Below are 25,533 nucleotides of genomic sequence, written 5' to 3'. Positions count from 1 at the left end.
CCACTACGTAAATCATCTTTGGAGAATATTGTAGAGCCACTCAATTCATCAAGCATATCATCTAGCCTAGGAATAGGATGACGATAACGAATAGTAATATTATTAATGCCTCTACAATCAACACACATACGTGATGTACCATCCTTTTTCGGCACTAGAATAATAGGAACAGCATAAGGACTAAGGGATTCGCGTATATAACCTTTGTCGAGAAGCTCTTGTACTTGACGCATAATCTCCTTCGTCTCCTCTGGATTGGTACGGTATGGTGCACGGTTTGGCAGTGAAGCACCGGGAATTAAGTCAATCTGATGCTCAATCCCTCGAATAGGTGGTAATCCCGGTGGCACGTCTTGTGGAAAGACGTCAGCGAACTCCTGCAAAATGTTAGTGACAGTAGGAGGCAAAGAGGAAGGCACGTCCTTGAATGAAAATAATGCCTCTTTGCACACAAAAGCATAGCAAACAGATTTGCTGAAATCTAGCTCATCAATATCAGATTTGGTGGCAAATAAACATGCACTTTTCAATTTAATTTCAGAAGCAACACTAGATGGATTATTATTAGGCTTCATTTGTTGCTCAAATTCTTTTGCCACAATCTGATTTTCACTCTTATTCTTCTCCTGTTTTGCTTTATTAGCTCTATTAATACCATCTTTCAAAATGGAATCAGGAGTCATAGGAAGCAAAGTAATATTTTTATCCTTATGAACAAGAGTATAGTGATTGTTTCTACCATGGTGTACAGAGTTTTTATCAAATTGCCATGGTCTACCAAGTAATAAGGAACATGATTGCATAGGTACCACATCACAATCAACATAATCAGCATATGTAGAGATACTAAAATGCACACGAACAGTACGTGTTACCTTAACCTTGCCGCTGTTGTTGAACCATTGGATGTAGTAAGGATGTGGATGTGGTCTTGTGGTGAGAGAAAGCTTCTCCACCATCTCCATGCTAGCCAAGTTGTTGCAGCTCCCTCCGTCTATTATGACGCGCACAGAACGTTCCTTCACAACTCCCTTGGTATGGAACAAATTGTGCCTCTGATTTTGCCCAGCTTGTGTGACCTGCACACTCAAAACACGTTGAGCAACTAAACATTCATACCTGTCAGCGTCTTCAGGAGCCATGTATTGCGTCTCATGATCAGAATCATCTCCACCATGTTCTTCACGTGTAATAAGAGCCAATGTCTCCTCATCATAGTCACTAGCGGACTCATATCCACCATCCGCGGTAGCAATCATCACACGTGGAGATTTGCATTCCCTCGCATAATGACCTCCTCCCTTACAACGACGACAAATAATATCACTTGTGTGCCCTGTTGATGCCATGGAAGAAGAAGAACGCTGTGCAGGACCCGCAGGTGCGCTCTTGGAAGATAATGGTGGTTGTGCGTGTTTTCTTGTATCACGGCTGGAGGTGGCACCGGATGGAGGTGCTGGTGCAGTTGAAGTCGAAGATGCACGTGGTGTCCATGATGAAGGTCGGCCTGCAGAAAAGTTAGTTCGCCCCAATGCTTGTCGATCCTGCACTTCACGTTCAGCTTTACAAGCAAGATGGAATAAACGAGTGATATTAGTATACTCCTTATAGTCTAGAATGGTCTGAATCTCACTATTTAATCCACCCAGAAAATGTGCAAGCATAGCTTCATTCTCCTCAACAATACCACATCTAATCATGCCAGTTTGTAATTCCTGATAATATTCTTCTACAGAATTTTTTCCTTGTCTTAAACGCTGCAATTTTTGAAGCAATTCACGTTGATAATATGGTGGAACCCAACGCGTACGCATAGCAGTTTTCAAAGCAGCCCAAGTAGTTGGAATAGGATATAATCTACAATGTTCAGACCACCATACACATGCAAAACTAGTGAAAGCACAAACAGCAGCAGCAACTCGTCTCTCCTCAGGATATTGTAAACATGTAAATCGTTGTTCAGTTTCTAACTCCCAAGTAAGATATATATCAGGAACATATCTACCCTCAAATGGTGGAATATTCAATTTCAGTTTAGGAATATGGACATCATCGCGTACCTGAGGTGGTGGTGCTGGCCTACCATGACGAATATATACCTGAGGTCGACCTGCTGGTGGTGGTGCTGGTGGCTGCTCGTAGATCTGATTTTGATCAACCTCATCCTCATAATCACCCGCATACTCATCATCCTCCTGGGTACCAGCAGGAGCAGTAGCAGGAGCCAAAGAAGCACCAACAGCAGTAGCAGCGGCAACAGAAGTTTGTCCTGGCTCAATAGGAACACTGATGAGGACATCAATACAACTGTTACACCCACAGCCCCTGCTGCTATACATACTGGACCAATTACTAGAGCTCGTGCACGCCAACTAAATTACCAGGTACTTTCGTTTCTTGGTAATGATTCTAATGTTCATGAGAATATGATGCTGCCTAAATTGGATACATTTGTTTTGCTTACAAATGAAGGGCCTAGCTTGGAGAAGGATGAACATTGGAGCAAGAACAAGCATGGAGATGATGGCATGCGCAAGGGGAACAAGAACGGAGTTACAAGTGATGATTTCAGGACTTTGAAGCCACCATAATGGGTGCATGAAGCCTTGGACGAAATATACAAGATGCCACTTCATAAATTTCGTCCCGAGGCTATTTTAGGTGCTGCGTCACCTTATTATTGGGCCAGGCCCATGTAATTTCGAAATACATAAGTATAGGCTATTTTTAGAGTCCGTATGTGTGGGGAAACAAGAGATAGGGTTGATTTCGTACCCCTCCACCAAGGGCCACGAAATTCCCCCCTCTTCCTCCATATATACAGCCCTTAGGGCATCGTTTAGACTTTGGGTTTTGTTTAGATTAAAAGTTCGCCATAGCTGCAACTTCGCGTACTTCGTTTGTGTTCAACGACCAGACAAAGGCGTCACAGAACCCCACCTTGATCAATAAAGCTTTCATCTTATATTCGCAATATCCAGATTGCAATCTTAGTTTCTTGCTTGTTCTTCGTTTGCTCGCAGGAAACAGACCCTCGTGGTCAGGTTGATCGTGCTCCGGCGTGGTCAATAACCTCTCGGAGTTGGTTTAGCGATTGCTAAGGCGCGACGTCCTCGCACGTTCGTAGTCGGATCGTCAAAGTCGACTTCCACCAAAGCGAAATCCACCATCTCATCGAAAGACGGGACACCTTTGCCTCTATCAGAGGTGCTGGTGCAGTTGAAGTAGAAGATGCACGTGGTGTCCATGATGAAGGTCGGCCTGCAGAAAAGTTAGTTCGCGCCAATGCTTGTCGATCCTGCACTTCACGTTCAGCTTTACAAGCAAGATGGAATAAACGAGTGATATTAGTATACTCCTTATAGTCTAGAATGGTCTGAATCTCTCTATTTAATCCACCCAGAAAACGTGCAAGCATAGCTTCATTCTCCTCAACAATACCACATCGAATCATGCCAGTTTGTAATTCCTGATAATATTCTTCTACAGAATTTTTTCCTTGTCTTAAACGCTGCAATTTTTGAAGCAATTCACGTTGATAATATGGTGGAACCCAACGCGTACGCATAGCAGTTTTCAAAGCAGCCCAAGTAGTTGGAATAGGATATAATCTACAATGTTCAGACCACCATACACATGCAAAACTAGAGAAAGCACAAACAGCAGCAGCAACTCGTCTCTCCTCAGGATATTGTAAACATGTAAATCGTTGTTCAGTTTCTAACTCCCAAGTAAGATATATATCAGGAACATATCTACCCTCAAATGGTGGAATATTCAATTTCAGTTTAGGAATATGGACATCATCTCGTACCTGAGGTGGTGGTGCAGGCCTACCATTACGAATATATACCTGAGGTCGACCTGCTGGTGGTGGTACAGGTGGCTGCACGTAGTGTTGATTTTGATCAACCTCATCCTCATAATCTCCCACATAATCATCCTCCTCCGCATCAGCAGCAGGAGCCACAGAAGTATCAACAGCAGCACCAACAGTTTGGCCAAACGCAAGAGGAACACGGCTTGCTCGGCGGAGGTCTGCTTCGCGACGTGGAGGTAGTCGTTGTTGTTGCTGTTGGAGAGGTGCGTTAGCTGCAGCGGGTGGTGGTGGTGGAAGACGCGCGAGAAATTCATTAAACTTGTTATCGAGCTTTGTTTCGAACGTCTTCTCAAAGCCAGTGATCTTCTCCATGGCCTCTTCAAAATTGTTCAGCACATCTTGCACCTGTTCAGTCATCATTTGCTGAAACTTATCATGAAGCTCCTTGTTCGATAAATTCTCCCAGTCAATCTCGTCGGCTTGTGATCCTGGCATGGTTAGCAGCAATAGAAACACACAAGAATATGATCCTACAGACTACGAACAAGTGGTGGTGGTGGGTGTCACAAATCCGTCAAGCAAATCTCAAATTCTTACCAGTTCTTACCCAGCAGCAGGCGGTGATCGGCAACCGTTGTAGTCAAAAACTCTCAAAGCTTGGATAGAGCGATTACCAGGGAGAGTCAAACGCACGACGTAGATGTATGTGGAGCTGGGAAGGCTTATAATATGGTAGCAAAAAGGGTCAGCAATAATCAATTCAGAGATGCAAAGTTGAATAAACGCTCAACGACGGTACTGTGCTGGTCCTAGGCTAGACTGTGCTAGAGACGCGAGCCTAGAACACTAACAAAATCACGGCACGGCACGTAAACAAGGGAAAAGCACACTCTGAATTTTTTGTTTTCGCTCTTTTTTCTTTTCTTTTTTTTGCGCTCTTTTTTTTTGCGAAAAATCACTATAATGGCGAGTATCTCAAAACTCTTCCTAGCTCAAACTGACAGGATGGGCACGAAATTTTTTCGACCAATTTTTTTTTTTCGACTGCCTGGACCCAAAAACTGGAAACGGGTCAAAAAAAAACTTCCTATAATGGCACCTGTCTCAAAACACTCAGAAACACCTAAAAATAGGATAGCCAGAAATTTTTTCGAAAAATGCGTTTTCGAAAAATTTTGGGCCTAAACGGAGCGTGGCTACCCGACTCTTTTTTTTTTCCGAAACCTACTCCGGCAAGGAAACACGAATCGGAATCTAGATGGATCCCGAAAACAAACCTAATAAGCAAGGAACTCGGATTGGTGGTGGTATATGGCAGCGGTGGTGGTAGCGGTGGTAGTATATGGATATGGATCGGTGGTGGTATATGGGCACGGATTGGTGGTGGTATATGGATACGGATTCGGAGCGGTGGTGGTAGATGGCAGGGGCGATGATAATGGTGCGGCGGCGGCGTGACAACTTATGACCAGAACTCGAAACTCTAAAAGACTAGACTCTAAGACCAGCAACTAGACACGACGATGCAACCGCAAATTCAACAAAGCAAAACCCTAAAAAGATTATGCAAGGCTCAGATTGGTTCGGATATGATGAACTAACCCTAATTTTTTTGTGGCTTTTTTGTGGACTATAGGTATGAAGAACAGACTCGATCTAAACTACGAAAAACTGTAAAATCTCACCGAGCAACCTGGAAATCTGATACCACTTGATAGAGGCAAAGGTGTCCCGTCTTTCGATGAGATGATGGATATCGCTTTGGTGGAAGTCGACTTTGACGATCCGACTACGAACGTGCGAGGACGTCGCGCCTTAGCAATCGCTAAACCAACTCCGAGAGGTTATTGACCACGCCGGAGCACGATCAACCTGACCACGAGGGTCTGTTTCCTGCGAGCAAACGAAGAACAAGCAAGAAACTAAGATTGCAATCTGGATATTGCGAATATAAGATGAAAGCTTTATTGATCAAGGTGGGGTTCTGTGACGCCTTTGTCTGGTCGTTGAACACAAACGAAGTACGCGAAGTTGCAACTATGGCAAACTTTTAATCTAAACAAAACCCAAAGTCTAAACGATGCCCTAAGGGCTGTATATATGGAGGAAGAGGGGGGAATTTCGTGGCCCTTGGTGGAGGGGTCCGAAATCAACCCTATCTCTTGTTTCCCCACACATACGGACTCTAAAAATAGCCTATACTTATGTATTTCCAAATTACATGGGCCTGGCCCAATAATAAGGTGACGCAGCACCTAAAATAGCCTCGGGACGAAATTTATGAAGTGGCATCTTGTATATTTCGTCCAAGGCTTCAAGCACCCATTATGGTGGCTTCAAAGTCCTGAAATCATCACTTGTAACTCTGTTCTTGTTCCCCTTGCGCATGCCATCATCTCCATGCTTGTTCTTGCTCCAATGTTCATCCTTCTCCAAGCTAGGCCCTTCATTTGTAAGCAAAACAAATGTATCCAATTTAGGCAGCATTATATTCTCATGAACATTAGAATCATTACCAAGAAACGAAAGTACCTGGTAATTTAGTTGGCGTGCACGAGCTCTAGTAACTGGTCCAGTATGTATAGCAGTAGGGGCTGTGGGTGTAACAATTGTATTGATGTCCTCATCACGGCCGCAGCAAGGAAGTGCCTCCTTATTACGCGGAAAATAATTATTCCTCCACCTAACAGCGGGGACCCACCGGACGGGCCACAGTATTTCGCGAAAAAACATTTCCCCCCTGACTGCTGGGACCCACCAGCTGCACCTTCGCATGCAAGGAATTGCGTCCGGGCAAAAAAAAACGACTCGCCCCCCTGACTTCTAGGACCCGCCAGCTACATCTTCGCACGCAAGGAAGTGCGTCCGGGCAAAAAAAATGATTCGCCCCCCTGACCGCTGGGACCCACCAACTATATCTTCGCACGCAGGGAAGTGCGTCTGGGCAAAAAAAACAAAACGATTCGCCCCCCTGACTACTGGGACCCACCAGCTACATCTTCGCAGGCAAGGAAGTGCCTGACAGTCGGGACCCACCTGGTCGAAGCGTATGTACCGTTGTCATTCTGGTCGCGAACGTGTACGCACATATATACTAGTGGATGTATAGGCGCGCACGTGTCGTAGTAGAGGCGCGCACGTAGCATGTACACGTATGTACAACGGCGAGGGTGCAAGAAAGAAAATACGGCCACGTACGTACATACGGGCAGGGTCTCTAACGCCTATCGCGCATATGTACATGGCTGGGTCGGAATGGAGAAACATCGTCGTCATCGTGTTCATGGGGAGCCAACCGGCTGGGTCGGAACGGAATGCGTGGTCGTGTTCATTGGGAGGGCTTGGACGGAACAGGTGATGGAAACGAGGCCTGGTGTACCGCACAACAGAGGAAACGGCCTTGTGTTCGACTGGACACGTTCGAAATGGGGTCCTGTTGATCGGGAGGGGCCTGGTGTACCGCAAAACGTAGGAAACAGACCTCTTACGGTCGAAACGGGGGTCCTGTTGATCGAGAGGGGTGTGGCGTACCGCAAAACGGACGAAACGGACCTCCTACGGTCGAAACGGGGGTCCTGTTGATCGGGAGGGGTGTGGCGTACCACAAAATGGACAAAATGGAACTCCTACGGTCGAAACGGGGGTCCTGTTCATAGGGAGGGGTGTGGCGTACCGCAAAATGGGACTCCACGGGATACTGTTCATCTCCACCGTCGACCTCCTCCAGCCTCCACACGCTACCGTCGACCTCCTCCAGCCTCCACGGGCTCCTATTCATCAAGCCTCCACCGTGCGCTACTCCACCATCTACTGTTCAACCACCCCTCCATGGGCACCCCACCACCGTCTACTGTTCATCCAGCCCTCCACACCACGGGGTCCTGTTCAACCACCCCTCCACGGCCACCCCTCCACCATCTACTGTTCATCCAACCCTGCACACCACGGGTTCCTGTTCATCCAGAGGCAACGCCACCCCTCACTGTTCATCCAACCCCCCCTCCCCCCACAACGCTCACTGTTCATCGCAGAGGCAGCATCGATCGGCTTCAGTTAGTAGCAGTAGCGTAGGAATCGCTCCATCGGGTTCAGTTAACAGCCGTCGATCGATCGCTCGGGTTCAGTAACGCGTAGCCTGCAGTGCAATCGCTCGGGTTCAGTTAGAGCCCAACGCCTCGCTCGGGTTCAGTTAGAGCCAACGCCTCACACACACACGCGTACGTACGAGAGAAACACGCATCGCTCCGCCCCCGACCTCCCACCGTAACCGGCAACTCCCCGAAATTTTTCTCCCCCTCGCTTCTACCACGGTTTTTTCCATCATGGACGGCCCAAAGAATGTCATGCAGCTGCGTCTCCGGCCCGCCCAGGACGAAAAGCCCATTTCCTGTCATGATTTTTTGTCAGAGAAGTAGGAGCCCACCACATCTATGATGATACCGGGTTTTGTCACAATTATCGTCATAGAAGTGTCATATGTATGATAGAAAAAAATTTCGGTCGTCCCAAAATGTCACGGATGTGTCTTTTTTTTTGTAGTGCGGCGTCTCGCATGTTTGGCTGCTCCACCTGCCAACATCTTCTGTGGCCTTCTGGGAGGAGCTGCGCAACCTCTTCCTCACCCACTATGCTGTGCCGGCGCCCCCGGTTGTTGCAGCTTTCCTGGGCGGCTCACAGGCGCCACCCTCGGGCTGCCACGTCAAGTCGTTCGTCTGCCAGGCACCGCCCTCATGTGGCAAGGAGCTCCTCCGGGTTGGGCGGCACCCAAGGCCGACCCAATCTTCAACTTGGACGATCAGTCTGTCAACACCGCCTGCTTGGGTGCGCTCCCAATGCTTTGCACGCCCACCATTTGCCAGGTGGCCGTCACTAGGACCCTCATCGACGGCGGCGCCGGGCTCAACGTGCTCTCGGTGGAGGCCTTCATCCTCCTCCATGTACCGCTGGACGGCTCCGACCCAGCAAGCCCTTTTCGGGCGTCGGGGGCGGTTCCTCCAATTCCCTGGTATAGATCCGCCTTCCTGTGACCTTCGGCACCCACGATAACTTCCACACGAAGCTGGTCAACTTCGACATCGCCCACATCGTCCACCCGTACAATGCCATCCTCGGGTACCCCACCTTGGCTCAGTTCATGGCAGCGACCCATCCGACCTACAACCTCATTAAGATGCCCGGGAGCAGCGGCGTCCTCACCGTAGCTGGGGATACAACGATGCTCTACTAGCGCTCAAGCTCGCCCTCAAGACAGTTGCAGCAGCGCAGCCTGCAAGTGTGGACACCCTCAAGGCCAAGGGGGCCGCGCCGATCTAAAAGAAGCAGTTGTTCACCCAGGACAAGGCAGAGACCAAGCAGGTACCGGTTGAGGAGGACGGGTCCTCTGGCGCCACCTTCACCATAGGTGCCAATCTTGACCCCAACCAAGAGGAGGCACTGGTGAAATTCCTGCGCTCGAACAAGGAAGTGTTCGCATGGGAACCCAAGCATCTAGCGGGGATGCTGAGGCAGGTGATTGAGCATCACCTGAATTTGTGCCCCAATATATGCCCCATGAAGCAGAAAGCCAGGCGGTAGTCCACCAAGAAGCAGGCCTTCATCGTTCAAGAAACCCGCAAGCTAGAGGCAACATGTGTTATTCGCGAGGTTCGCTACCCCGAATGGCTGGCAAACCCTATTGTCGTGCCGAAAAAGGGAGGAAAGGAGCGCATGTGTGTCGACTTCACCAACCTCAACAAGGCCTGCCCTCAAGATCCATTCCCACTCCCTCGCATCGACCAAATTGTCGATTCCACCGCTGAGTGCGACCTGCTGTGTTCCTAGTATGCATTTTCGGGCTATCACCAAATCAAGATGGCAGTAGTAGATGTGGAGAAGACAGCCTTCCTAACTGCATGTGGGGTATACTGCTACACCTGCATGCCATTTGGGTTGCGGAATGCGGGCGCAACCTTCCAACGGCTGATGCACATCGCCTTGGGCCGTCAGCTCGGGATATTGTGGTGAAGTCTCGGGAGGCGAAGACCTTGATCCAAGACACGGAAGAGACCTTCGCGAGCCTCCGTGAAGTGGACCTGCGACTCAACTCGGAGAAATGCGTGTTTGGCATTCCTTTTGGCAAGCTTCTGGGCTTTCTCGTGTCCCACAGAGGGATCGAGGCCAACCCGGAAAAGGTCAAGGCGATCGAAGACATGAGTCCACCGCAAACCCTGAGGGAAATGTAGAAGCTCGCCGGACGCGTAACTGCATTAGGACGCTTCATCTCCAAGCTGGGGGAGCACGCCTTGCCTTTCTTCAAGCTGATGAAGAAGAAGGGTCCGTTCGAATGGACACAGGAGGCCGACCAAGCGTTTCCAGACCTCAAGAAGTACCTGACCAGCCCTCCTATGATGGTGGCACCGCGCCGTCTCGAGCCCCTGGTGCTCTACCTCGCCGCCACACCCTACTCCGCTAGTGCAGCTCTAGTGGCGGTTTGGGAAGAGCGCCAGACCAAGGCTGCATCACGACGAGCCACGGCTCCGGCCTGGTAGCACAAGACCAAGAAGGCCTTGCGAAGACCACGGCCACGGCAGATGGAGACCAGCCTCAACAGGAAGACGCCCCTAGGGCTGAAGAGGCCTCCCCAGGCAACCAGGTGCTAGGGGCTCTGTCATCTCAGGAGGCGCCTAACCCTCCAGAGGGCACGGACCTCATCAGTACCCCCACCCTCGTCGAGCATCCGGTGTATTTCGTCAGCACGGTGCTGCGGGATGCAAGGGCATATACCCCATCCCTTAGAAGCTCTTGCTCACGCTATTGGTGACCTCGTGGAAGCTGCGGCACTACTTTCAAGGTCACCCCATCAAGGTCATCTCTGCCTACCCATTGGAGAGGGTACTTAGGAGGCCCAACTCCACTAGAAGGGTCGCCGAATGGAACATCGAGTTGCAAGCGTTTCAGTTGGAATTCAGCACTACCAGGGTCGTCAAGGGAGCCGCACTTGCAAATTTTGTGGCAGAATGGACAGAAGCGCTCGAAGCAGGCGAGGATCAGTCACTTTCCCCAGGAAGTGAGGGACCGTATGGCTGGGTCATGTACTTCGATGGATCATTCGCGTGACATGGCGTGGGGGCAGGTGCAGTGCTTATATCCCCCACTCAGGACAAGCTCTATTATGCCGTGCAACTTTGTTTCCAGCATGGTGAGAAGGTCTCCAACAACATAGCAGGATACGAGGGCCTCATAGCAGGCTTGAAAGCTGCAGCAGCACTGGGGGTGAACTGCCTCATCATTAAGCGCGATTCACAGCTCCTCATCAACTTCTCCAACAAAGTGTATGAGCCGAAGGACGAGCACATGGAAGCGTATCTTGCGGAGGTGCATAGGATGGAAAAGCAGTTTTGGGGGCTGGAGTTGCAGCATGTGCCCCACGGCACGAACCAAGAGGCTGATGACATCGCCAAGAGGGCATCCAGGCGGATGCCTCATGAGCCTGGCGTTTTTGAGGAACGGCTCTTCAAGTCTTCGGTAGCACCATCACTGTCAAGCACAGCACAACCTCGGGAGGAACTCCCTCAACCACCTGCCACAGGAGCCCCCGCCTATGGCCCAACCTCGGGAGCACGCTTACTCCTGGCGCTGGAGCCTCAGGAGGGATGTTGGACTACGGAATTCAAGGATTACCTGATGCAAGGGATGCTACCAGAGAAAGTGGAGTACACGGAATGTGTGGCCCGGCAGGCCACGGCCTACTACATCCAAGATGGAGAGCTCTACCGGAAGCGACCAAATGACGTTTCCCTGCATTGCATCTCCAGGGAACAGGGGAAGGAGCTGTTGGCTGACATACACGGCAGAGATTGCGGACACCACTCGTCATCGCGGGACCTCATCGGCAAGGCGTTTCGCAGCGGATTCTACTAGCCTACGGCACTCAACAAGGCAATCGAGCTGGTGAAGGCTTGCGAAGCCTGCCAATTCCATGCCAGGCAGATCCATCAGCTAGCTCAGGGCCTGCAGACCATCCCACTCTCATGGCCGTTCGCGGTCTGTGGGCTAGATATCTTGGGCCCGTTTCCTCGAGCGGCTGGGGGCTACCGCTACCTCTACGTCGCCATCGTCAAGTTCACCAAGTGGGCGGAGGTGGAATCCGTCCGCACCATCTCAGGTGGTTCTGCAGTCAAGTTCATCAAGGGCCTCGTGAGCCGATTCGGGGTCCCTAATCGCATCATCACTGATAACGGTTCGCAGTTCACCAGCAATCTCTTCAAAACATATTGTGCTAACCTTGGAACGCAGATATGCTACGCTTAGGTGGCACACCCCCGGAGTAACGACTAGGCCGAATGCGCCAACGCAGAGGTCCTGAAAGGCCTCAAAACCAGGACCTTCAAGAAGTAGCTGGAGGCCTGCGGCAGGGGTTGGTACGACGAGCTCCAGTCCGTGTTGTGGTCCATCCGCACTACGGCCACCAAGTCGACTGGCGAAACCCCGTTCTTCCTCGTCGAGCAGAGGTGGTCCTCCCTCATGAGGTCACACGTCGCTCCGCACGGGTCCTAGCGTTTGATGAAGCGCAACAGGACTCCATGCGGGGGATGGACCTCGTGCTGGGGGAGGAGCACCGTCGAAAAGCCGCACTACGAGCAGCAATATACCAGCAGGCGCTGTGGCGGTATCATTGCCGCAACATCCGCCCCAGGACTCTTGAGGTAGGTGACCTCGTGCTCAGGCGGGTGCTCTCTAGGGAAGGGCTGCACAAGCTCTTGCCCATGTGCGAGGGCCCATTCAAGGGTGTTCATGTTTCCAGGCCTGCGCCGCGCACCAGGAGACTCAAGAGGGGGTGCCCATCCCAAACGCTTGCAACATTCAGCACCTCCGGAAGTTCTACCCTTGAAGAAAGGCCCAGTGTCTGTGAAGAAAGGCCCAGTGCCTGTGAAGAAGGCCCGGTGCCTGTGAAGCTCACCGCCCTAAGAAAGGCGCGGTGCCTGTGAAGAAGGCCCAGTGCCTGTCAAGCTCGCCGCCCGTGACACTCTCACGTAATAATGAGTTGGGGTTGTACATGCCCCAGAGTCTCCGGAGTGCCGCCCTTGGGCCTCGAGGGCTCCCGCCCGTGCCTAGTGGCAGCACAAAGCTCCGCGCTGGTGAGAAGGCATCAAAGACTAGACCAGGTGCCGGACACGACTTTTCATATGCTTTCCGCAGTTGGCTTGTTCTCCCTTGTTTGAACCTTTATTGAAGTTGCTTCTAGTGTTGTTTGCCGTCTTCTGCCCCTGTTCTCTATTTTCGGCTTTTGTCTGGCTCGCTCTCTCTCTCGCAAGCCTCGCGACGGGGGTGCATGGGCGCCGTCATGAGCCCTTTCTCGCCTGGTTTTCGAGAGGCTCCCTCGTTCAAGTTCACAGCGGGAGCACCCCTCCTGGTCCATGCCCCTCGGGCATCGCGACGCAGAGCACCGGGCCATAGGCGGCAACCCACGCGACCAAGGTTTGGAAACGATTCTCCCAACTGATTCTTGCAGCTCTTAAGGCGCCCAGCGAGGCCTCAAGCAGGCACCTCGCGAGGTGGGAACTACCGCAAACATCCCGAGCTAAGTTGTTCCTATGCCCAGGCACATAACCATGACACCATCACATAGCACAGGGACAATGAGTGTAGCACGATAATTAGGAGATCATAGTCTATTGCACGCCCCCACGGGGCTCCATACTTCTCTCTCAACGTAGGAAATAAGAAGAACAAAATAAAAACAGCGCACAGCTCGCGAGAAGGGATCTATGTCATCCTCCTGAGCTCAATCAGACTCCGCCTCGCGCTTCACCAGGGCGCGGCGGCGTGGTGGCTGGTCGCGTCCACCGCTAGAGGAGCTGTCGCCAAAGGAGGAGCCACTGAGGCTCGATGAGCTACGGTCACCGCCGGGAGTGGGTTTGCCTTCGCCCTCGTCACAACCGTCGCCAAGGCCGAGCACCTCGTCGCTGTCATCATCTTTGGGGCAGCACCCAGCACGGCGGCCATCTTCTCCGAACACCCTCAGTAGAGGGTTGCATCGCTGTCTTACTTGAAGTGGAGGGTGCACCGCCGGCCCAGGCCACGCGCGCGGGCAAACGTCTTCCAGCGCTGGGCCAGGGCCACGTTCCCGGCGACGGAGATCTCTACCGCGACACAGGAGGCCCTGCTACAGCAGTCGTCCGCCTGCAGCTAGAGCCCACAAGGGCCAACGACCGGCAGTTCGCAGGCGAAGAAGCGAGGGACCTGGAGCCAGTTGCCGACCGGGTTGTCCGACCACACAACAAACTCCGGTAGCACCTCCGCCGAATGGAAGTGTGGACGGGGAGGCCACACAGCCGCGACACACCTTCCTCCACCGACTGGGCTGCCTTGATATGGGTGGCCACCACAACTTGAAGGGCCACCACCGCGACCACAAGGAGCCGTGAAGGGAGTCATGGGACACTTGCGGGGGCGGCCACGACCGCGCTTGGGCGGAGGAGAGCCAGGTCCTTCCTGGCGAGCCTTCCCCTTCTCCGCGGCCGAGAACCTCTTCACGGGTGCCATGGGACGTTGCAAGCAACCGGAGCGAGGAAGGAGAAGAGGCAGGCGGAGCAAGAAGAGATGGACAAAGGGGGCTTCTGCCCCTCCCCATTTATAGCCCAAGGGAGGCCAACCGCCAGCCTCCATGATCATAGGCAATGATGACTCTTTTTGCATGCAGTAGGGACTCGTCAAATCGGGAAGTTACTGAGGCAGCGTGGGGAAGCGGAGACGCCCACGTCCAATCAACCGCCATGCGGAGACCAAGGTCGCAGGCTGTTGGGGCCCGCAGCGCTCCGCACTCGCCCTTTGGCTTCGCTGCTAAGCCAAGTCCGAGCGCGCCTTGGGCCCAGGGGCTACTATCGGCATTCTAGGAACGGGGGTCCCCAGACTTGCCTACCTGCAGCCTGCAGTGTGGCTCACCAGCGGCCCAGTACGGCCCGTCTTCATCAACCCAAGCTCAAGACCCTCGCATGGGGCCAAGCCTCGGGGGCGGGCGACACAAGGCCTCCTCAGGGGCGGCCTCACCAGGCAGGATCACGAGGAGGCGCAGAGATCAAGGTGAGGGGTACCTCGCGAGGTGCTCATGACGCTAGCCATGACGATCAAGACCAGGCGGGCGCCAGGCAGGCGCCAGCATGCGTAGTGTCCTTGTTTCCTCTTGGGTGCAAAGGGGGCAAGCGCAGGCGCGGAGTACCGAGGCATCAAGCAAAGGTTTCCATATCAGTGTAACGAGACCAAGACCATCAGGACGGCAGGACAAAGGTCACTGTGGAGCCCAAGATGGCGTCATCACCAGTGCCTTTGGTAGTCGAAGACCACCTTTAGTCAGGATAGCTTGTACTAGCTGTCCCTTTCAAAATGGCTGTTGTTGGCTCCCTTCCCGCTCAATATTTGGGAAGAGGACCAGGGCCTCTATAAATAGAGATAGCCACCACATTAGGAAGGAGATCTGATCGAATTCTTCCTAAGCAGAACACCTCACAACCACAAGAACACCTCTCGTGAGGCTGTTCTTCCCTTGTATTGTTCATCATCAGCCCAAGAGGCAATCCACCACACCAGACACTGCATTAGGGTATTACACTACAACGGTGGCCCGAACCAGTATAAACCTCGTGTCTCTTATGTTGTTCATAGTGCTAGCTAGAATCGCGGCGAGGTTTTGAATCGTGCGCACCCCAGAGTTCGAACCTTAAGGGTTTTGCCGGAACCCGATATCCGATAGCATTCACATAGAGTCATATTTTGTCCTAAGTATTGAGTTGTAAATCTTGAGTTGCAAATAAATAGAAGTGTGATGATTTCCATTATTGGAGCATTGTCCCATGTGAGGAAAGGATGATGGAGACTATGATTCCCCAACAAGTCGGGATGAGACTCTGGACAAAATAAAAAAAAGGGAGAAAAATAAAAGAAGCCAAAGAAGCCCAAATAAAAAAATGTAAAAAATGAGACAAAAAGACAGAAGGGACAATGTTACTATCCTTTTTCCACACTTGTGCTTCAAAATAGCACCATGATCTTCATGATAGAGAGTTTCTTATTTTGTCACTTTCATATACTAGTGGGAATTTTTCATTATAGAACTTGGTTTGTATATTCCAATGATGGGCTTCCTCAAAATGCCCTAGGTCTTCGTGAGCAGGCAAGTTGGATGCACACCCACTTAGTTTCTTTTTGATGAGCATTCATACATTTATAGCTCTAGTGCATCCGTTGCATGGCAATCCCCTACTACTAAAAAATGAAGGATGCTTGAAAGAAAAATCCTTCAGCCTGGCACTAGGCCTGGCTGTGGAGACTGGATGAAGATCACCTCGAGTTCGCAACCAAGAACGTGTACACAAGCTACGAGATGTACAGGCGGATCATTGACATCATGGATTGTCTCCTTCTTGTAGACGATGAGGGATCGAGCCACAAGTAGAGTAGTGGCAAGCGTCACATAAGAAGTAGATGATGATTAGATGATCATTTCTCCTAGTTTATTATGCATGTAATTGTTTACTCTGGTGTGTGCAAATGTTATGTGTGTAGTCACTTATGTAACTGGATGTTTAATTTGGTTATGCAATCATATCCATATAAGTATATATGTTGTTGTTCTCTAGACAGAGCATATATGTTGTGCAAACTAAGCAAATCACATAGCATACAGACTGAACTACGGAACTCATCAGTGACGATTTCATCAACCGCTGACAATTCTTTACCACCAAGTATTTGCCCACAACACACACATCTTATTAGGAGGAAGTGTTATTAGCGGTCTTCCCACACAATTCTGATTACTGAACTGTTTGCGGAGTATGACATATCTTGGTAAGCCAAATAGTTTCTGTTGTTTTGGCTCATCACAAACATTTCATTTGAGTCACCTGTATGCCGACTATCGTACACACCTTGATTTGTCTAACTGTTTTTGTTGTCTTGGCTCATCAAAAATAGTTCATCGGAGTGACCTATATGGTGTCTATCTCATACACCTTGATATGTCTAACCGTTTCTATAGTTATGGCTCATCACAAACAATTCACCCGATTGACCTGTATGCCATCTATCGCACACACCTTGAACTGGCTAACCATTTCTATTGTTTCCCTCGTCCCAAACAGTTTGTATGGATCAATTGTATGCCGCGTATCACATATGTAAATTTTTCTGAATCCTATTTGATGTCTTCAGCATCACTCACAGTTCATTTTGTTGGTGACGGTTTTATTACGATATCATTTGCAATTCATTCATCGCACACAGTTTGGTCGATTGGTCTCCTATACATGTGTTGTGTTAGCACCATCCTGTAGTATGGATCATCCGATTCAAAAACTTGGAATACAACATGGATCCCCGTGGTGAACTTGCATTCTCGAGTTGGGTGTGAGACTATGCCAAAGACCACACTAAAGCACTCATTCAGAACTCAGAATCAATCTCAGACCTAGACCTCGATATGGTGCTAGCCCGGGATCCAACGTCAAGTTTGGAGACGAGTGCAACTGCTATAGATCATGTATTTGGCCTGGTCAAGGAGGGCCCCAAGGACATGTCAGATCAAACGTTGGGCAAGCTCCCATTGGACCCATCCTTTCATTGGACAATGAATGAAAGTGAAAGAATGCTTTTGAACAAAGTGTTAGATCAAATTAAAATGCTCGCCATCTCTAGTGATCAGAATTCAATTTACAACCAGATCTAGAAAAAGCTGGAATTTTTGGCTCCCCACCACCCAGCTAACCACCAACGTAGAGGACTTAACCGACGTTTTGGCCAACACCTTAGATGTAACAAACATGGATGAAGATTTCGGCAAAACTTCATATACATCTTCACCACCAGCCAACAATCAAACTGACAAGTGGGTCCCGACCTCCACCTATGATGTCTACATGGTGGATGATGTATACTACCCAACTTCCTTCTTGTAGACTCTATTGGACCTCCAAGCATGGAGTTTTATAGGATAACAACAAATTTCCCTCAAGTGGATGAACTAAGGTTTATCCATACATGGGAGGTGCTGGATGAAGATGGTCTCTCACAAACAACCCTGCAATCAAATACAAGAAATCTATTTTGTCCCCAACAAACCCAATATAATGGTAAATTGTATAGGTGCACTAGTTCGGCAAAGAGATGGTGGTACAAGTGTACTATGGATGGTAGAAATAGGTTTTTATAATCTGAATAAAAAACAGAAGGTAGCAAGTAACAAGAGTGAGTAAAAACAGTGTCACAATGCTAGTCTAACATAACTGAATCAATAACAATCCCTCAACATGCGATGAAGAATCACTCCAAAGTTCCTACTGGAGAAAGTAGGACGAGAATGTGTATCAACCTCAATGCCAAGATTACCCCAATGTCCAATGTCACCACGGGAATCCGGAGGTTGATTACCAAAACATATGTCATGTGATCTCAATAAATTACCCCATTCTCACCACGGGAATCCACAAGCAAGACATACATCAAGTGATCTCAAATCCAAATATTCAATCCAACATATGAAACTCCAAAGAGCAAGACTCAATTCATCACAACAAGATAGATAGGGAAGAACACCATATAATCCAAGTATATTAACAAAGCCCATGGTACATGAAGATTGTGCCCTATCAATATCGCGAGAGAGAAAGAGAGCGAGCGAGCGAGAGAGAGAGAGAGAGAGAGAGATCAAACAGATAGCTATTGGTTCGTACCCTCAACCCCGGGGGTCAAGTACTCCCTCCTCATCATGGAGGCAGCGGGGATGATGAAGTTGGCCTCCAATGATGACATCCTTCGCCGGTAGAAGGCCTTTAGATGGAGTTAGGCATGAAGGTGCACACAATTCCGGCAGTGCATGCAGATTGGTACCACCTTCCATATTGTTTACATGTGAGTACTATGTTTGCGGCAGTCTGTTACAAAATAGTCTAAACCGTGTATTATAGTGTATTGACGGTGTTTCTGACCATTGGGGCCCGTCTATCAAGGACTGGTGTGGCATGTTATTTTTTGTAAAAAGCCTTACTTTTTATTTAATCATGTGTATATCCCCCGCTTGCCAAAAAAGGGTTGAAAGGATCAAGAAGAGGGGTCTAGAGGGGGGTGATTAGACCCTCTACAAGTAAAAGTGGTATTTTTAGGTTCTTCAAGTTAAGGTGGAGTTTTAGCACAAGTTTAAACATTTGCACTACATTTGAACCAAGCATGACAAGAGTATGAGAAGCGAAAAGAGTAAAGCATGCTAATTCCAAGGAAGTAAAGGGCAGGGATTGGAGTGTGCAAATGCAATGAAGACATGGAGATTATTCGCGTGGTTCTGATAGGTGGTGCTATCGTAGATCCACATCGATGGAGACTTCAACCCATGAAGGGTAATAGTTGTGCAAGTCCACAGAGGGCTCCACCAATGAAGGGTCCACGAAGAACTAACCTTGTCTATCCCACCATGGCCATTGTCCACGAAGGACCTGCCTCGCTTGGGTAGATATTTAAGAAGTAGGCTATCTCCTTGCCCTTACAAACTTCTTGGTTCAACTCCACAATCTTGACGGAGGCTCCCAATCGACACCTAACCGATCTAGGAGACACCACTCTCCAAAAGGTAATACATGGTGTGTTGATGATGAACTCCTTGCTCTTGTGCTTCAAATGATAGTCTCCCCAACACTCAACTCTCTCTCTCTCTCTCTCAGAGATTTCGATATGGTGAGAAGATGATTTGAGTGGAAAGCAACTTGGGGAAGGCTAGAAATCAAGATTCTTGTGGTAGGATTGGAATATCTTGATCTCAACACATGAGTAGGTGGTTATCTCTCAAAAAATGTATGCTAGAAGTGTAGGAACGTTCTGATGAGACTCTCACATATGGAGAAGGGGGTGGAGGGGTATATATAGCCTCCACACAAAATCCAACCATTACACACATGTGACCCAACTCGGTCAGACCGAATAGAAGAACTCGGTGAGACTGATTCAATTCAAAATGTGAACATTATGAATCTCGATGGGACTGACTGGAACAACTCGGTGGGACCGATGTGCTAGGTCTTAGGGCAAATATCAACTCGGTGGCACCGATTGCATCAACTCGGTTAGACCAAAGTGAAGCAATAAGGCAACAAAGGGAATTTCAAGCAAACTAGGTGGGACCGATTCCAGGTGATAACAAACTAATGCAAAAAGTCACAGAGCGTTTGCAAGGCCATCTCGGTGAGACCGAAATCCATATCAGTGTGACAGAACTATGTAGGGTTTCTGGCAGTGGCTATGTCATATGAAGTCGGTGGCTCCAGATGGAAAGATTTAGTGGGGGCAAGTTTTACTTTGAGTTTTGGACATATTTGGAATGAGAAAGTGGTTGAGGGCTTTGGAGCAATATCACTAAGCATTTTGAGCAAGTAGACTGTTAAGCAACACCTCATCCCCTTTTAATAGTATTGGCTTTCCTATGGACTCAATGTGATCTTGGATCAATAAAATAGAAATGAAGAGTCTTGAGCTTTTGCCAATATGTATCCTTAGCATTTTGAAGGGGTTCCAATCCTCTTGTCCATTCCACGCCATTGTTGAAGTTGGCTGAAAAGCACTGGATCAAACCATTAGTCCAAAAAGAGATATGTTGACATTAATTACCAAAATCACTCAGGGAGCACTTGTGTTTTGAATCTCCCCCTTTTTGGTAATTGATGAAAACATACACCAAAGATTTAGGTAAAAGATATAATAGGCAGCAAGTAAAGCTTTCAAGAGACATGTAATAATGTGAAGATAGAATATAAGTACATGTGAATGCATAATTATGACAGAACAAGCAAAGAGTTACATGTATCCTGGCTATATGCACCAGAGCAAATGATGTGGTTAAGAAGTGTACCTCCATGTTTATGAATCCCTCTTGCAAACAATATCTACATCAGCAAGAGATCATCATGCACATGAGTGTGATGCATATACTTACCTTGTGGTCTTGAGATGGCTTTGGAAAAATGGGACTTGGTAAAACAGGGTTAGATAGCACAAGAACACTCCTAGTAAAGCAATTTCAGAAAACACAAAGATACAAAGACTGGGAAGACATGTAATGGGTGAGTACTGAGTACTTCATATAGATATAGACATGTCCCCAAAGATTTAAAGATATGCAATGAATTCCAAAGATTTTTCTCCCCTTAGGTATGGACTCTTTCTCCCACTGAATCTGATATGGGATAATGGGAGAGGGTATAGGGTGAGATAAAATTAGAGCAACAAGAATATTAGCAATAACTTAGATCAAACACAATGACATGTCTTTCCCCTCTTAAAGACATGTGAATTCTCTCCTCTTTGATAACAAGCATCTGTAGAATAGCTTAGATGTGCTCATATCACAGGTACACGTCAGTGCTATACAAACGGTTTTTAACCCCTTTCTGCGACCGCATTTGGAACCATTGCCAAGTGAGTGTGAGCGATAGGGGGGTCCTTCCCACACGACCCAGAAACCGTCGGGGATATGCCCTCCTAGCACGAACGCTCGGCAAAATGAGGTCGTGTGCGACCGGCGAGTGCTCAAATACGGTTATACATACAATAGTGCTAAAAAAAATTACAATTATACAGGCGGAATCGTTTCCAGTCGTAAGTACATCCCACACAGTCAGTCCCCGCTAAATGTTTCCATTCATATGTACATTCCACACAGTCCATCGAAGGAATACGTTTCCGTTAGTATGTACATCCCACACAGTTAATCCAAGAAGTACCAAACGTGTGCAATGCGCACAACATCACAAAAAGTTGATAATTTCGAAGCGTGTGTGACAAGGTGACTATCACAAACATTTAATAAGAAAGAACTATGTGTGATGCTTTTGTTAATTGCACATGCTTTTTCTTGGCTGATTGTGTGTGAAGTGGAGATTGATCGCACACGTTTTTTCTTGGTTGATCGCGTGTGCAGTGGAGATTGATCGCGCACCTAGCGGATCCTAGAAATATGTCCGATCTCCATGTCTATCGTAGATGTTTCGCTTTTGCCAACCGTGTGAAGTGTAATCCCTGATTAATCCCTTATTAATCCCTAATTTAAAAATCATATGTTTTGAATTTGATAGTAGGCAATCAATTATTTCATATCCAACCATGTTTATTACAAATATAGGTTCAACCACGAATGCATAATTCAATGCACATGCACATATACTGAAGAACTACTGAAGCACCAAGTAAATGATGAACCTTAGTTGTACTAAAGACTATAAAGAGAGAGGCGAAAGATATTTTGGTTGCTGGAGAAGCTGAAGCGGAATGACCATATGTGCCCTCCTCCATGTGTAATGCACGCACGACTGTAGGCCAACACCTTGTGATTGCTGCCCGTCCATCCTTCACTGTCTTCATTACGACTTCTCGATGCTCATTGTAGTTTGGATGAAATACTTTAACCTTCATTGCGTGTCCACCAATCATGTACTTTGCGAGGTAATCTTTAGTGAACTGCTTCGGGAACCACTGAACGAAAAAGATTTATACATTGTTGTCTAACAACTCATTATGGGCTGGAAAAAGAGAAGGCTGCAAAGTTTGTAGTTACTATCCGACAGCTCACTATTGTGTTGGATAGACCATAAACAAATAATTTGCTTGCCACCATTCGTATCTTTTTGCTAATAATCCTTATCAGTTTCCTTACTTGATGCTTGTTCATGAATATCTCATTGCACCATATGCAAAAGGGTCAATGCGTGGATCCTTGCCAACGGCATATGTACCTACAAGCAATAAGTCAATATTAGAAGATAACAAGTGTCCAGGCCTGGATCTATATGCACTACATTATGGAATGACGGGGAAGTACAAGCCGAGGGACGAAGCTAACCTCCGTCGAAAATGGTGGCCACTCCTGTTGTTGTCCTGCATAAGTAGTGGAAAGGCATGATAAGTATAGCAACCTTAACATCAAACAAATATAGCAAATGTGCAATATCATCTCCAAATGATAGCTTCAATGTGTTGGTTTTAGCATGCCGTTAAAGCATATATAAAATGGAAGGCAATGTTACCGACAACGGGCTTAACGACCATCAAATATTGCAATTCAAACTGGTATTGTTGAAAATGAATAGAATGTAGGTAATGCTTAAACATCACTGGATAAATGTGTAAACCTGAAATAAAGGGCATGTGTTAACTACACCGGGCATAACTGGAACCAAATATAGCCGTTCAAACTGGTATTGATGCAGTATGGTTGGCAAGCTAGAAAAGGTAAGATTTGCTGATAGGATGTTGCCTCACATTTCCTGGACAGGATCCTTCCAGGTGGAAGAGCATAGACCCATGGTGTGCTCTCTGATGTCACAGATGGGCTCTTTCACCTTGGAAGAACCTCTCTGGGTGCCCTCCTCGTGGTCGTTGTCGTGGTCGATGAGATCTAACTTGGCATTGAGGATCCCAAGCCGCCGCCGTAGAACATGTCTTTCAGAAATGACAAAATGGGCTCGATGGCGTATAACGATCACAAAGCCTTGACCACTTGGCGCAGGAGATCAGCGGCAGGGCCATCGAAGAGATCGATGGCGGTTGAACTAGAGGTGTTGGGGATGGACCACGTAACCTGTGATATGGCCTGCATGAAGCCGTCGCTGTTGATGAGCTTGATGTCATAGCCATCTTTCTCGAGATACAATAATACAGAGCTCGCTGACATGAAACCTTCGACATGGCAACGTAGTCAATGTCTGATACGTCTCCAACGTATCTATAATTTATTATTGTTCCATGCTATTATATTACTCGTTTTGGATGTTTATGGGCTTTACTTTACAATTTTATATCATTTTTGGGACTAACCTACTAACCGGAGGCCCAGTCCGAATTGCTGTTTTTTTGCCTATTTAAGTGTTTCACAGAAAGGGAATATCAAATGGAGTCCAAACGGAATGAAACCTTCGGGAGAGTTATTTTTGGAACAGAAGCAATCCAGGAGACTTGGAGTACACGTCAGGGAAGCTTCGAGGAAGCCACAAGGTATGGAGGCGCGCCCTACCCCCTGAGCGCGTCTCCACCCTCGTGGGCCCCTCGTGGCTTCCCTGACCGACTTCTTTCACCTATATATGTACATATACCCTAAAAACATCGAGGAGCACAATAGTTCGGGAGTTCCCCTGCCGTAAGCCTCTGTAGCCACCAAAAACCTCTCAAGAGCCCGTTCCGACACCCTGTCGGAGGGTGAATCCATCACTGGTGGCCATCTTCATCGTCCTGGCGCTCTCCATGGCGAGGAGGGAGTAGTTCACCCTCGGGGCTGAGGGTATGTACTAGTAGCTATGTGTTTGATCTCTCTCTCTCTCTCTCTCTCTCGTGTTCTTGAGGTGATACGATCTTGATGTATTGAGAGCTTTGCTATTATTGTTGGATCTTATGATGTTCCCCCCCCCCTCTACTCTCTTGTGATGAACTGAGTTTTCACCTTGAAGTTGTCTTGTCAGATTGAGTCTTTAAGGATTTGAGAACACTTGATGTATGTCTTGCCGTGCTTATCTATGGTGACAATGGGATATTCACGTGATCTACTTGATGTATGTTTTGGTGATCAACTTGCAGGTTCAATGAACTTATGCATAGGGGTTGGCACACATTTTCGTCTTGACTCTCCGGTAGAAACTTTGGGGCACTCTTTGAAGTACTTTGTGTTGGTTGAATAGATGAATCTGAGATTGTGTGATGCATATTGTATAATCATGCCCACGGATATTGAGGTGACATTGGAGTATCTAGGTGACATTAGGGTTTTGGTTGATTTGTGTCTTAAGGTGTTATTCTAGTATGAACTCTTGAATAAATCGATCAGAAAGGATAACTTTGAGGTGGTTTCGTACCCTACAATAATCTCTTCGCTTGTTCTCCGCTATTAGTGACTTTGGAGTGATTCTTTGTTTCATGTTAAGGGATAGTTATATGATTGGGTTATGTTATTATTGTTGAGAGAACTTGCACTAGTGAAAGTATGAACCCTAGGCCTTATTTCCTACCATTGCAATACCGTTTACGCTCACTTTTATCATTAGTTGCCTTGCTGTTTTCATATTTTCAGATTACAAAAACCTATATCTACCATCCATATTGCACTTGTATCACCATCTCTTCGCTGAACTAGTGCACCTATACAATTTACCATTGTATTGGGTGTGTTGGGGACACAAGAGAATCTTTGTTATTTGGTTGCAGGGTTGCTTGAGAGAGACCATCTTCATCCTACGCCTCCGATGGATTGCTAAATCTTAGGTCATCCACTTGAGGGAAATTTGCTACTGTCCTACAAACCTCTGCACTTGGAGGCCCAACAACGTCTATAAGAAGAAGGTTGTGTAGTAGACATCAAGCTCTTTTCTGGCGCCGTTGCCGGGGAGGTTAGTTCTTGAAGGTATATCTTTGGATCTTGCAATCGGATCTTTTTGTTTCTTGTTTTATCACTAGTTTAGTCTATAAAAGAAAACTAAAAAATGGAATTGAGTTTGCCTCATACGCTTCATCTTTTTAATATCTTTCATGAGATTGATGGTAGGGAAAATTGTGCTCAAGTGCTAGAAGAAGAAGTCTATAATATGTTTGGCACTAAATCTTTGAATGATGAGCACTATTGCAATGTTGATAGTATGAATTCTTTGAATACCCATGATGCTAATGATATGCAAAGCCACAAGCTTGGGGATGCTATGTTTGATGAAGATGATATG

Source organism: Triticum dicoccoides, chromosome 4B (genome assembly GCF_002162155.2).
Source record: "Triticum dicoccoides isolate Atlit2015 ecotype Zavitan chromosome 4B, WEW_v2.0, whole genome shotgun sequence".
In the NCBI taxonomy this organism is placed as follows: Eukaryota; Viridiplantae; Streptophyta; class Magnoliopsida; order Poales; family Poaceae; genus Triticum; species Triticum dicoccoides.
Note: the sequence above shows the minus strand (reverse complement) of the source record.